Genomic DNA, 12,543 nt, shown 5'->3' with positions numbered 1-12,543 from the left:
AGGCCTTCTCTCAATCCAAAATTAATCATCCAAGCTACGAATAACCTTCACTTAGAAAGAGAGAAGTCCCCACTATCATCAAGCAATTGCACGATATTTTATATTTTGTTCATATAGCTTTTGTTTCTAATTCCTTAATCTCTTTTCATGAATCATATGTTTTAAAGAGAGTAATCACTCTTCTTTTGAGATCAAAGGGATTCAAACAAGTAGCTTGTGATTTGAATTAATTTAAAATCAATCTCGAATCTAGAACCCTTTTTTGTGTCATTGGACATTAAACATTCTACTTCAAGCAAACCGGTTCTACTGGCTATGTTGAGGGTCAAATATTACATATTATCCCCCATTTATTACTTGGTTTTATGAACATGATAATGCCTAATGTTCTATTTTAATCATGTTTGTGTTGCAAGGTGAATTTAAGAGCTGGGATTGAAAAGGATGCTAAAAGTATGAATTTAATGCTCATGAATCACCAAAGCCAAGGATGGATCTTATGAACTAAGAATGAAGAATTCATATGCCAAAGATCCAAGAAAACTAAGTGAGGAATGAAGAGTATTAACGACTTGAAGTGAAGGAAAGGAATCCTAAAAATCTGCATCATTTGACTAGTTTAAGCTCATCTTTGACCAGTCGAAGGCTCCTTCTTGACTACTCAAAGATTTCTCGACTCGTTTAAAGTTACGCAAACAACACACGGACTACGTAAATTTGAGGTTGTTTCTAGATTTCTCCAACTCGGTGCAAAAGTTGGAGTTGCAAAACTATAAGTAGGGGTCCCTACGATATTTTTAGGTATCTTCTAAGGTTTGAGGAGGGGAGAAAAAGGGTGGAGAAGCCTTTGCCAAGAGTTTTTCTTCCTCTTCCTTAGTTATTTTTATGCTTTTCTTAAGAGATTTTAGTTCAATCATGTTTATGGTTGGATAAATCTCTTAGCTAGGACTAAGAGGTAAAGCTTGTAGCGTGATATGATGTTTTCTATTACTTTGATTCAAGTTTAAGTTAAACTATCTTTGATTCTAGTTTGATATTTAAGAAATACTTTCAGTTTTTAATGGTTTGTTGTGACTTAAATTATAATAGATTCGCAATAGCATTGAGTATGTTCTTTTCATGTATTGAGATTGTGAAATTAGGGAATCATGTTATTCACCATCGTCACATGGTCATGGTTGGGTGATGGAATCTTGCCTAATATTCTCAATGCTCTTATGATTGGTTGTGGGATTGGTAAATCCTGTTGTTTGCCTTGTCTCCTGGACATGGTTTTATGATGGAATCACTTCCAATTCTCACACCTCTCATCCATTGAAAATTAAGTCAAGGGAAGTTCAGATTTGGTTTTACTAAGATATCTTCCAATTGAATAAGATGGGAATCTAATTCCAGTTGTGTCCCTGAATCAAGCATAGATCTCCCTGATCTCTACAAGTGGATCCTTGGAAACTCTAGTTCCCACCTTTGAATTTGTTAGTTTTAATCACTTTAATCACAATTACTTTCTCAATTAATATAGATTTAGATTCACATCTTCTTCTAGTTCTAGTTCTAGTTACTTTTAGAATATACACAAGATTAGTCCCTATAGATTTGACCTTGGTCTCACTAAGATTATTACTGCATCGCGACCCTACACTTGGGGTTGTGAACAAGTTTTTGGCACCGTTGTCGGGGACTAGTGGTTGCGTTTTTCTATGATTAGCCAGTTTTGGAATTAGGTTAACAATAAGGTTTTTCCACTTTCTATTTTTAGGTTAAAGTTTTTCTGAATTATTTTGAAACTAACTTAGCTTTCTAATTCTAGGTTTAGAAAATTTCCTTTTCTATTTTTATAAACTACTTTCTAATTTTAGGTTTAGAAACTTTCCTAATTTCATTTTAGAAACTAACTTTTCCTCTTTTTAGAAACTTTCTATTTTCTATTTTTAGAAAATTTACTTTTTTCATTTTTAGAAACTAGGTTGCTTTCTTATTATTATTTTTAGAAACTAACTCATCTTTCTATTTTTGTTTTTAGAAACTTTTTAATTTCAGAATTTTTGTTTTAAAAACCGATTTGTTTTGTTTTGTTTTGCATGATCTTAATTTAGGAACTTCTAATTTGGTAACTTCTTTATAATTCCCTCTGTTTTTCTATTTTTAGATTTCTATTTCCTTTCTTTCTTTTAAGTTTAGGTTGGAATCTGAAATTGAGGGCTGAGAGTGTTTCATGCCCATGTGGTTCCATGACAATATTAAACAACTTTTGAGTGAAGGAGGATTGATTGAGGGGTTATCTATCCATCACAGGATTAAACACCACTCAAGATCCTCAGAGTTAATTGAGGTTATGGCTACTAATTAACTGGGAAGACAACCTTAACCTAGGGTTGAGGAAGTTCAGGATGAGAATAAGGTGCATCAAGCACCCTCGCCTCGTACTTTACGGGATTATCTTCAACCGGTGGGGGTGGGTATACCCTCATGCATGGTTTTTCTAAAAAATATGGGACACATGGATATCAAGCTAGGGGTAATACAACTCCTTTAAAAATTTCATGGGCTTGAATTTGAAATTTCGTACCTACACTTGAAAGAGTTTGACAAGATTATAGCCACTCTATACTTTCTAAATGTGTCTGATGACATGGTTAGGCTGAAACTCTTTCCTTTTTCTTTGAAAGAGAAAGCTAAGATGTGGTTGCATTCACTATGTCCTCGATCTATTGGTAGATGGAATGACATGACAAGGGAGTTTATAAAGAAATTTTTCTCATACCACAAGACGAACACCCTCAGAAAGTCATTCATGAACTTCACCCAAAAGGAAGATAAAACATTCTTCCAATGTTGGGAGTGGTTCAAGGATCTTGTCAATTCATGCCCACAACACGATTTTGAAACGTGGCGCATCACAAACTCTTTCTATGATGGACTGATATATCACATGCGCCAATTGGTTAAGACAATGTGTAATGGGGAATTCATGAATAAAAATGTCGATGATGTGTGAGACTACTTTGATAAGCTTGCTGAAAACACACAATTACGGGACATCTCCCCAAAGTCAAGCACCATGTCTAGGCCGACTCAATCCAAGGAGAGGGGTGGAATGTATCTCCCGAGAAATGGATGATAATATCAATGCTAAAGTGGCTAATCTCACTAGAAAACTCGAGGCCATGGAATTAAAGAGGGATAAGGCTAAGGAAACTGTTTACGGTATTTTGCTTGCAACATTCACACAACTGAAAATTGTCCAAAAATACCTACCTTTTAAGAGGTACTGAATGAGTAATCCAATGCCATGAATAATTACTAAATACCTTTTAGTGGGCCCACCTCTAATACATATAAACCCAGCGGGAGAAATCATCTAAATGTCAGTTGGAGAAATGGACAAATTGCTACACCTCAAAGATTCCCTAACTAGATTCCACATCAAGGGAAACCTCAGGAGGATCCGGTTTTAAAGCATCTTTAAAATCAACAGCTTTTCAATCAGGGTATGCTACAAGTCTTTCAAGACCTCACAAAGGCCATACAAGTATTTGAGACTAAAAGTGCGATTAGGAATAAAGGGAGCCTTCCAGCTAAACCTCTTCCCAATCCAAAACCATAATATGAAGTTAGCAACCCGAGCTCTTCAAATCAGATGGAGCAAGCTAAATCTATCACCACTCTTAGGAGTGGGAAGAACATTGACAAAACCATTCCAGTTAGTGCTGAAATGCCTAAGTACTCGTAAGAGGACAACAATGATAGATCTAGCCATGCCCCATAAGAGTTAGAACCGGAACCTCAAGGCAAACCAATCACTCTATTTTACCAATGGTTGGTTACACCAAAACCTCTATCTAACTCATAGGACATTCTAGAGATGTTGAAACAAGTGAAGGTCAATATTCCTTTACTGGATGCAGTTAAACAAATACCTTTATATGCCAAATTTCTGAAAGACTTATGTACAACTAAAAGATAATAAAATATTCAAAAGAAAATCTTTTTTACTGAAAAAGTGAGTGCCATCCTAAAGAAAGATGTGCCATAGAAATACAAAGATCTCGGTAGCCCAACCATTGCTTGTGTAATTGGGAATTACCATATTGAGCACGCACTTCTTAACTTAGGAGCGAGCGTAAATCTAATTCCTTACTCAGTCTACGAACAGTTAGGTTTGAGTGAAATTAAACCCACCTGAAACACATTACAACTTACTGATCGCTCAGTTTGTGTACCAAAAGAGATAATTGAGGATGTGTTAGTCTAGGTTGACAAATTTTACTACCCTATAGATTTTATTGTCTTAGATACTCAACCCATCAATGACATAAACACTCAAATTCCAGTCATTCTTGGTCGCCCATTCATTGCCATATCAAATGCAATCATTAATTGTAGGAATGGAGTCATGAGTTTGTCTTTTAGAAATATGACATTGGAGTTGAATATCTTTTTCAATACAGGCAAACAGTTAAAGGAATATGATGATTTCCACGACATTAACATGATTGACTCTTTCGTGGAAGATAAAACACTTCTGACCTTATCCTCTGACCCTCTAGAAATGTGCCTAGCCCACTCTTATGATTTTGATGATGTTATGATTTGGGAGATGGGGACCATGCTAGATACTGTGCCGGTACTTAAAGTTAACGGATGGAGACCACAATTCAAAGAATTGCCCCAAACTGATGTAGTGCCTCTACCGTCTAAACTTAAGGCACTGAAGCTTGACTTAAAACCTTTGCCATCTGAATTAAAATATGTTTATTTAGGTCAATGTAAGACCCGTATACTAGCCCGTATTGTTCCATAGGCTTCCATAGTCCTTCCCGTCGAATTTCGGTGACTCAGACGTGTAGACTGCATTTGTGTGTAACCTTGAGTTGTGTCCCATATTCCAAAGTCTGCTCGACCCAAGACTTATACCCTAGCAACCACGTCATTGTCACGTTCCAACGTCGCGTCTTTCATACCAATCCGATACCCTGGAAGGGAGATGTGGACCCGTGTTTAGTTCGAGGAAAACACCATGCATTTGTAATCCTAAGAGAATCTCTACAACATGTCCCATTGATCAATCACCTCATGTCAAGTACAAGAGCAACCCTAAACTTAACTCTCTCTCACCCTCTCTCTTACACACCCATACATGTCAAGTACAACTATCACCTCACATCCATCACTCACATCCATCACCTCTCTCTTATAACCACCCCTTCTCTCTCTCTCTCTCTCTCTCTCTCTCTCTCTCTCTCTCTTTCTCAACACACTTTCCAAGCAACACCAAAGTGGTGGACGTCCAAGCTCTTCCAAGGTGAGAAAAGGTGTTGTGTGTGGCCCACTTCCCACCCCAAGATCCATCATCCTAGCCATTTCTTTCTCATCATCTCCCATCAAAGAGATGCACAAGGAGATCGCCGTTCCATCAGACTAAGAAGATCGAACGGTGGGTGCTTTATAGGCTTAGATTTAATGCTTTGATGATGGGCCAAGTGAGGCCTATCGATTGATGGTATGGATCTTACTATGGACCATAGATATGGCCGATGGCCCACCTTGATTCTCATGATCATTTCATGATGGGGCCATTCTCCATGGACCCCATCATGATGTTTATCTTCCTTGCATAAATAGGGTCATCTAGACCTTCCATTTTAGTGGAGAAGGAATCTCCACTGTTGATTTTTGATTTGGTGGGCTCACATGTAAAGGACCCACTTGATGTATGATTGAATGCAAGGGAGGGTTCATAGTGGCGGAGCCCTCCATCACATTTGTCCCTCTGTTTCTCTCTCTTTCCCTCTCTTTTTCATCTTTTTATGTGTGACGATGTAACCGTGTGGCCCACTCGGATGGACCCCACCTTGATGTATGTCTTATCTACACCATCTGGCCATTGGTGGCCCACATGTAGCATGTCTGTAGGTGGGGCCCACCTTAGAAATATGTTACATTCAAACCGTCCAGCATCCAGGGACATTGGACGTGGACGTGTAGTGAGGTGTGGGCTGACTATGTGGTGTGCTAACTAAAAACAAAAATATTAGCTTGATATAACAAGCTTTTGGGTGGGCTGCTCATGCAGGCCCCACCTTAATGTATGAGTTTAATCTATGCCATCCATCCTATTCTCCAGCTCATTTTAGGCGTTGAGCCAAAATATGAGGCCAATCTGATTTTTTGGCGGGCCATAGATCAGAAAACAGGGGTTTTCACCATTAAAATCCACTCTGATGTTTCTACATACCAAAATACATCGAATATTGGGCTCATTTAGACTGTCTTGAGCCATAGAATGCAATGGTTGTGCTGGATTCTCCTGATGTGAACCCCACCTATGAAAAACCCTAAAAATAATATGCAGCAGCAGGCGCTGCTGCTGTCGTCAGCAGCATCCTGCACTGCTGCACTAAGGACGAATGTGGGCAGGGACGGCGGGTTCCAGCTGAGGGCCCCACCGTGATGTGTGTTGACATCCACACCGTGCATTTTGATAGGGCCCTTAGGGCAGTGGCCCCCCCCTAAAAATCAGCTATACTAGGAGCTCAGGTGGCACACACGGCAAGGGAACAGTGAGGATTGAACGTCTGCCATTGAAACCCTTGGGGTTTCACAGACGTATTGAATCAATATGAAATTTGTTTTTCCTTTTCATTCAGGTCCCTGTGACCTTATTAACAGTTTGGATGGAAGGTAAACCTTATGGTGGGCCCCACGTGGGACCCACCTACAAGAGGATTAGCTGGTGTTCGCATACAGTAGCATAATAGCTGTTGCATTGACGTCCCAACCATATGGGCCCCATGCACGAGGTATGTGCTATATCTATACCATCCACCCACATGGACTCTACCATGATGTATGCTTTGTGCAAGCCACACCGTCTAGACCTTGGACGGTGGGACTCACCATGATGCATGTTTTCATTTAAACCGTCCAACCTTTTGGCAAGATAATTTTAAGGCTTGAGATTGAAAGAAAAATGAGGCAGATCTACTTATCTGATGGGCCACCGCTAATAATAGTGGAGCATTGATCATCTAACATTGAAATCCCCTTGGTATCATAGAAATTCTGGATCAACATGAAATTTGTTTTTCCTCTTAATTCAGGTCTGTGTTACCTTATGATCAAATTGGATGGAAAATAAATGTTATGGTGGGCCTTGGGAATTTTAATGGTGGAAATCATTATCACCACCGTTATTTAGAGTGCGGTCCAAATGATCCTTCAGTATGATTCATTTTTTTGGGAATTTATGAGGCCCGTTGTTGAGGCCCACCTTGATGTGTATAGGGCCTATTGTCAAGGCCCACCTTGATATTTATAGGTGAAAATTGAACATTGAAACATCATTTATCTTGAAGTAGTTGAAGCTTGTCATTATATATTCGAAGATGAGCTTGAAGAAGTGGCCTTGTGACTTTGAGTTTCAACTTGAGAAGATTACTTGATCTTGAATTAGTAAAGCACATTGTCTTGATATAGTTGAAACTTGATCTAGCATTTGATATTGTACTTGAATCTCTTGTTCTTGTACTTGAAGTTCTTGATGTAGAGTCTCTTGTTCTTATACTTGAATGTAGGTAAGGATGATATATAGTTGAGCTACACAAGATACAGATTCCAAGAGGTTTTGACACTACAAAAGTTGACAAATCTAGGAGCTAGATAAGATAGGATTCACAGCCTCTGCTCAGTACTCCTGTAGCTAGTTGTCCGTTTGCTGAGCCTCAATCACCCTTGCGATAAGAGAGGTTTGAATCAACAAGCTCAATAGCTGAACAATAGAAGAATGCAGACTTAACTCAAAGTCGTACACTGCAACATTCTTGAGCATCTTCCATTCACGAACCATCATCTGCGCCACCACACCACGTGGCTGATGGCTGAGCGCATCCGCCACCACGTTTGCCTTGACTGGGTGGTATTGAAGGTCGAAATCATAATCTTTCAGGAGCTCCATCCATCGCCTCTGTCGCATATTCATCTTCGACTGCGAAAACAAATACTTTAGGCTCTTATGGTCCAAGAAGAGCTTGAACCTAACCCCATAGAGATAATGCATCCATACCTTTAATACGAAGACAACTGCTACTAACTCCAAATCATGCGTGGGGTAGTTCAACTCATGGACCTTGAGCTGGCACGAGGCATACGTCACTGGCTTCTTGTGCTGCATCAGGATAGTAGCCAAACCAACTCTGGAGGCATCGGTAAACACTACGAGCCCCTCACTCCTAGTGGGAAGAGTGAGGACGGGAGTGGACATGAGGCGGTACTTCAACTGCACAAATACCTCCTCACAGGCGTCACTCTAGATGAACTCAACACCCTTCCACGTCAACTGGGTCAGCGATGCTGCAATATGAGAAAACCCCTTGATGAATCGCCGATAATAAACCACTAGACTAAGGAAACTACGGATCTCGAACGCGTTCGTGTGTTGGCCCCATTGATGCACTGCATCGATCTTTGAGGGGTCCACAGCGACACCCTCCCTCATCACCATGTGACCGAGGAACTTCACATCCTCCTACCAGAACTCATACTTCTCCAACTTCACATACAGCTGGTAGGCATAAAGGGTCTATAACACTATATGCAAATGCATCTCATTGTCCTCCCGAGTCCTCGCATATACCAAAATATCATCAATGAAGACTATAACAAACTGGTCGAGGTAGGGCCGAAATACCTCATTCATCAGCTGCATGAAGATGGTGGGCGCATTGGTCAGCCTAAAAGACATGACTAGAAACTCGAAGTGATCGTAGGGCGTCTGGAAAGTTGTCTTCGAAATATCCTCCTCTTGGACCCAAATTGGACGATAACTAGAGCACAAGTTAACCTTGGAAAAGAACTAAGCACCTTGTAGTTGGTCAAACAAATCATCAATCCTCAAGAGCGAGTATCTGTTCTTGATAATGACTTTGTTGAGCTCACGGTAATCAACGCAGAGCCTCAACGAGCCATCCTTCTTCTTCACGAAAAAAACCAGGGCTCCCCACAATGAACTGTTAGGACGAATAAAACCCAACTCTCGTAACTCGTCCAACTGTGCCTGCAGCTCTCATCACTCCATCTGTGTCATCCAATACGGAGCCCTTTAGATAGGCGTGGTACCGAGCACCAAATCTATTTGAAACTCTATCTGCCGGTGTGGTGGCAATCCCGGAATCTCCTGAAACACATCCGGGAACTCACAAACTATCGACAACTACTTAAAACACCCTGCCACCGACTCCTCAACAACATAGGACAATAAGCTAGACAGCGGCTCTCCTCCGAGCTCAGCAATTAACTGGAATATAGGCAAGCCGTGTATGCAGAACGTGACTGTCTGGGCAGAACAGTCCAACATGACATGAAACTCGGCAAGCCAATCCATACCCAGGATAACATCATACTCGGCCATTGGCAACATGAACAAATTCACAGGCAGGAACATCTCTCCAACTAAGACAGGACAAAATAAATAGAGACGGCTCAAAACTGCAGACTTCCCCAAGGGAGTAGAAACTAATAGGGCCTTGAAAGGGCCCTAGTTTGTCAATTAACATGAGCGTTGAGTCAGCTAGATAGAGGAGCCCCATAGGAAGATTGACCAAGAGACTGTCTTAACAGGATGTGTGCTCGAAGTCGCCACTAGCAAATCTTAGCCTCACATCCCATGTCCCAAAACACCAAGTAATTAAAACCCTTAAAACTTGAAAAGAACATTTTAGGTTCTTGGTTAGAAAACCTTTTCAAAACTTAAGGAAAATCTTTAAGTTTTCTGCCTTTGTCAATTTATAGATACATGGTTCGATAAAATCAAACCTTGTTATCGATGTCCTCGAATCTCACTCGATATTATTGGAATGAGGACATAAGATGTCCAGCAACCACAAAAATCTCTGGACAGAATTATCGATGTATCGATATAGGGTTCAATGTCATCAAAATTTGAATCTCGAGTCCATCGAATAGACTCAATAAAATTGACATCAGGTTTGTTGTATCCTAGTTATGCTAAGACAAATCATGTAATCTTCGATATATCGAAGAGCTCCTCGATATCCTCATAATTCAAATATTGATGATATCGGAAGCCCTTCGTTGATATCGGTCTGGGACACAAATCTATGTAACAAGTTTTTCAGGTTGTTCTTCTCGGATCGAGGGTCACTCGATTAAATCAATATTTAAATATCGATCATATAGAGGCACGGTCGATGTCATCGAATGTGGACATAATCTGTTCAGCAAGCTTATAGGAAAATTCTTTGAAATTATTGATGAATCGACATTTTTCTCGATATCATCAATATTCAAATTCTGATGATATCGAGTGATGCTCGATCATATATTTTACCTGAAAATCTTCATATGCAACTCTATCACATTTTCAAATGTAGAGGAATTGAATATCGTGTCGATGAAATTGTAGTTCGAAATTCGATAACATTGACGTACGTTCAATTTCCTTGACCAGATGGCAAAAGGTTTCAAAAGTGTTTCATATTTAAGTTCGTGTCATCGAGCGGCCAGTTGATGCTATTGAGAGTATACACTCGATGATATCGACCCTACTCTATGATATTGAACTCTGTAAAAAATGTGACCATTTTTTTATTCGTTGGAACCTTTTTCTTATTTAATGAGAGCTTGCCCTTGGTTGTTGGATAGAGGAAATAGAGAGTGCATTTGAGTGTTTAACCTTACATAATACACCCTAAGCCTTTTCTCTCATGGAAGTTCATCCTCCAATCCACCCTCATCATTGACATTCAATAGAGTGGATTGGGGAATGAACTTCCGCATTCAAGGATCCTTCAGCTACCACCTTAATGGAAAATCATTAAGCTATGATGCCATAAATGCATAGATGATTGGAATCGCTCTATCTCCCTTATAGGAAAATATTTAATAGAGTAGGATTCCATTAAAACCTTGACCCAACCCGTCGCCATGTATTGGTACATCTTCTCAGTTGCGGTTTAAAGAAGCTTAAGATTCTTCGTCATCAAAGGAGGAGATCTTCATCAATGCGCTAAACGAGGCTCATCTACTTATCTGTAAGTCATTAGAGTTCAGAGGACTCTTGTGATCATTCCTTCTTAGGATTGGGTCTAAGGTGTTTCTCACCCCTTGCAAGTCCTCATAGGAGGCTTCCGGCGGGAGTGTACGTAGAGGTGCTTTGTGTTGACCCTTACTCTATAGAGAGCATAAACTAGTTAAAGGTGAACCTGTTTAAATCCTCCGGTTAGAGGTGAACCTATTGTGAAACCTCCGTTAGGTTCCTTGTGTGGATCCTTGGCCAGTATGGCCTAAAAGTCGGGTGCTATGTGTTGACCCTTGCTCATGGGAGCATAAACTATGTCGTGTAAACATGTTGTGTCAGCCTAAGTGTAGGTTGTATTGGTTAAAGGTGAACCTAATTTAAAACCTCTGGTTTGAGGTGAACATGTTGTGAAACCTCCTTTAGTGGGATCCGGTACACTCAAAGGTAGTGGAGTAGACAAGTAGTCGAACCATTATAAAAATGACTGTGTTTGTGATTGCTACTGTCTTCCATTACTTATGTGATTTCCTTAAATACTTTCATACTTGATTATTTGAGATCACACCTCACACACACAGTCACGTTCATCATAAACTGATTTGCATATTATTTATCTCTCAAATAGTTTTATGATTGGATCCTCTACCAAGCTTGGAAGCCAGTAGGGTTACTTTATAGTAATCCTGATGCATGCTTACCTTTAGGATTAGAGTGATAGGATTTTAAATTGTCATAAAATATAAAAAAGTCCCATTCACCCCCCTCTAGGACATATTGGCATATTCTTACTTCAATTAAAGCGGTCATTAGCGTAATTTCATTTAGCATCAGAGCAAGTCTCTCTTAAAGGGCTTTACCGCCTAGAGAGTGATCTTGACTGAAGTTGGAATCATGACCAAAAATGTCTCAGAGGGTGTGACAGATTGGAACAATTGCCTAGTAATCCATACTGCTCTGAAATTTGGCAATAGTTCAAAATGGTACCTTGATAGTGGATGCTTCAGACACATGGCTGATGATTAAACTCATTTTTGTGAGTATTCAGACTTTGATGGAGGATCAGTCACATTTGGAGATGGTAGCTCTGCCAGAATTATTGGATAAGGAACGATAGATGTACTAGGCTTTCCAAAAATCAAATATGTTCTTTATGTAGAAGGTCTGAAACATAATCTCCTTAGTATCTCCCAAATTTGTGACAAAGAACATTTGTTCACTTTCTTAAAGGATGTGTGTAGGATCTTAGATCATATAGGAAAATCTCTCATAAAAGGTCTACACACTAGTGATAACTGTTACATTATTGAAAGTACAAGTGAGAGTGTGTTATCCACAAAGTGTAATATGGCTATAAAAAGCAAATCCAAATTATGGCACCAAAGGTTGGGACATGTTCACTACCGGAATTTAGCTAAGCTTAGTTCAAAAAATTTAGTTAGAGGACTTCCCAAGATTAGAAAAGAAGAAAAAGTTGTCTGTGGAAAATGTCTAAAAGGAAAATAGAT

At 39.7% G+C, this 12,543-nt stretch overlaps 1 non-coding gene across 1 annotated transcript; it reads right to left on the bottom strand.

The window, feature by feature from the left end:
* Window positions 1–2,776: 2,776 nt before the first annotated feature.
* Window positions 2,777–2,883, bottom strand: LOC131238396 (small nucleolar RNA R71). The gene has a single exon (XR_009167802.1). It is a non-coding gene; the product is annotated as a small nucleolar RNA R71 (small nucleolar RNA).
* Window positions 2,884–12,543: the final 9,660 nt, after the last annotated feature.

The sequence above is a fragment of the Magnolia sinica genome, chromosome 2 (assembly GCF_029962835.1).
Source record: "Magnolia sinica isolate HGM2019 chromosome 2, MsV1, whole genome shotgun sequence".
NCBI lineage: Eukaryota > Viridiplantae > Streptophyta > Magnoliopsida > Magnoliales > Magnoliaceae > Magnolia > Magnolia sinica.
This window is presented reverse-complemented; position numbering and strand designations above follow the sequence as displayed.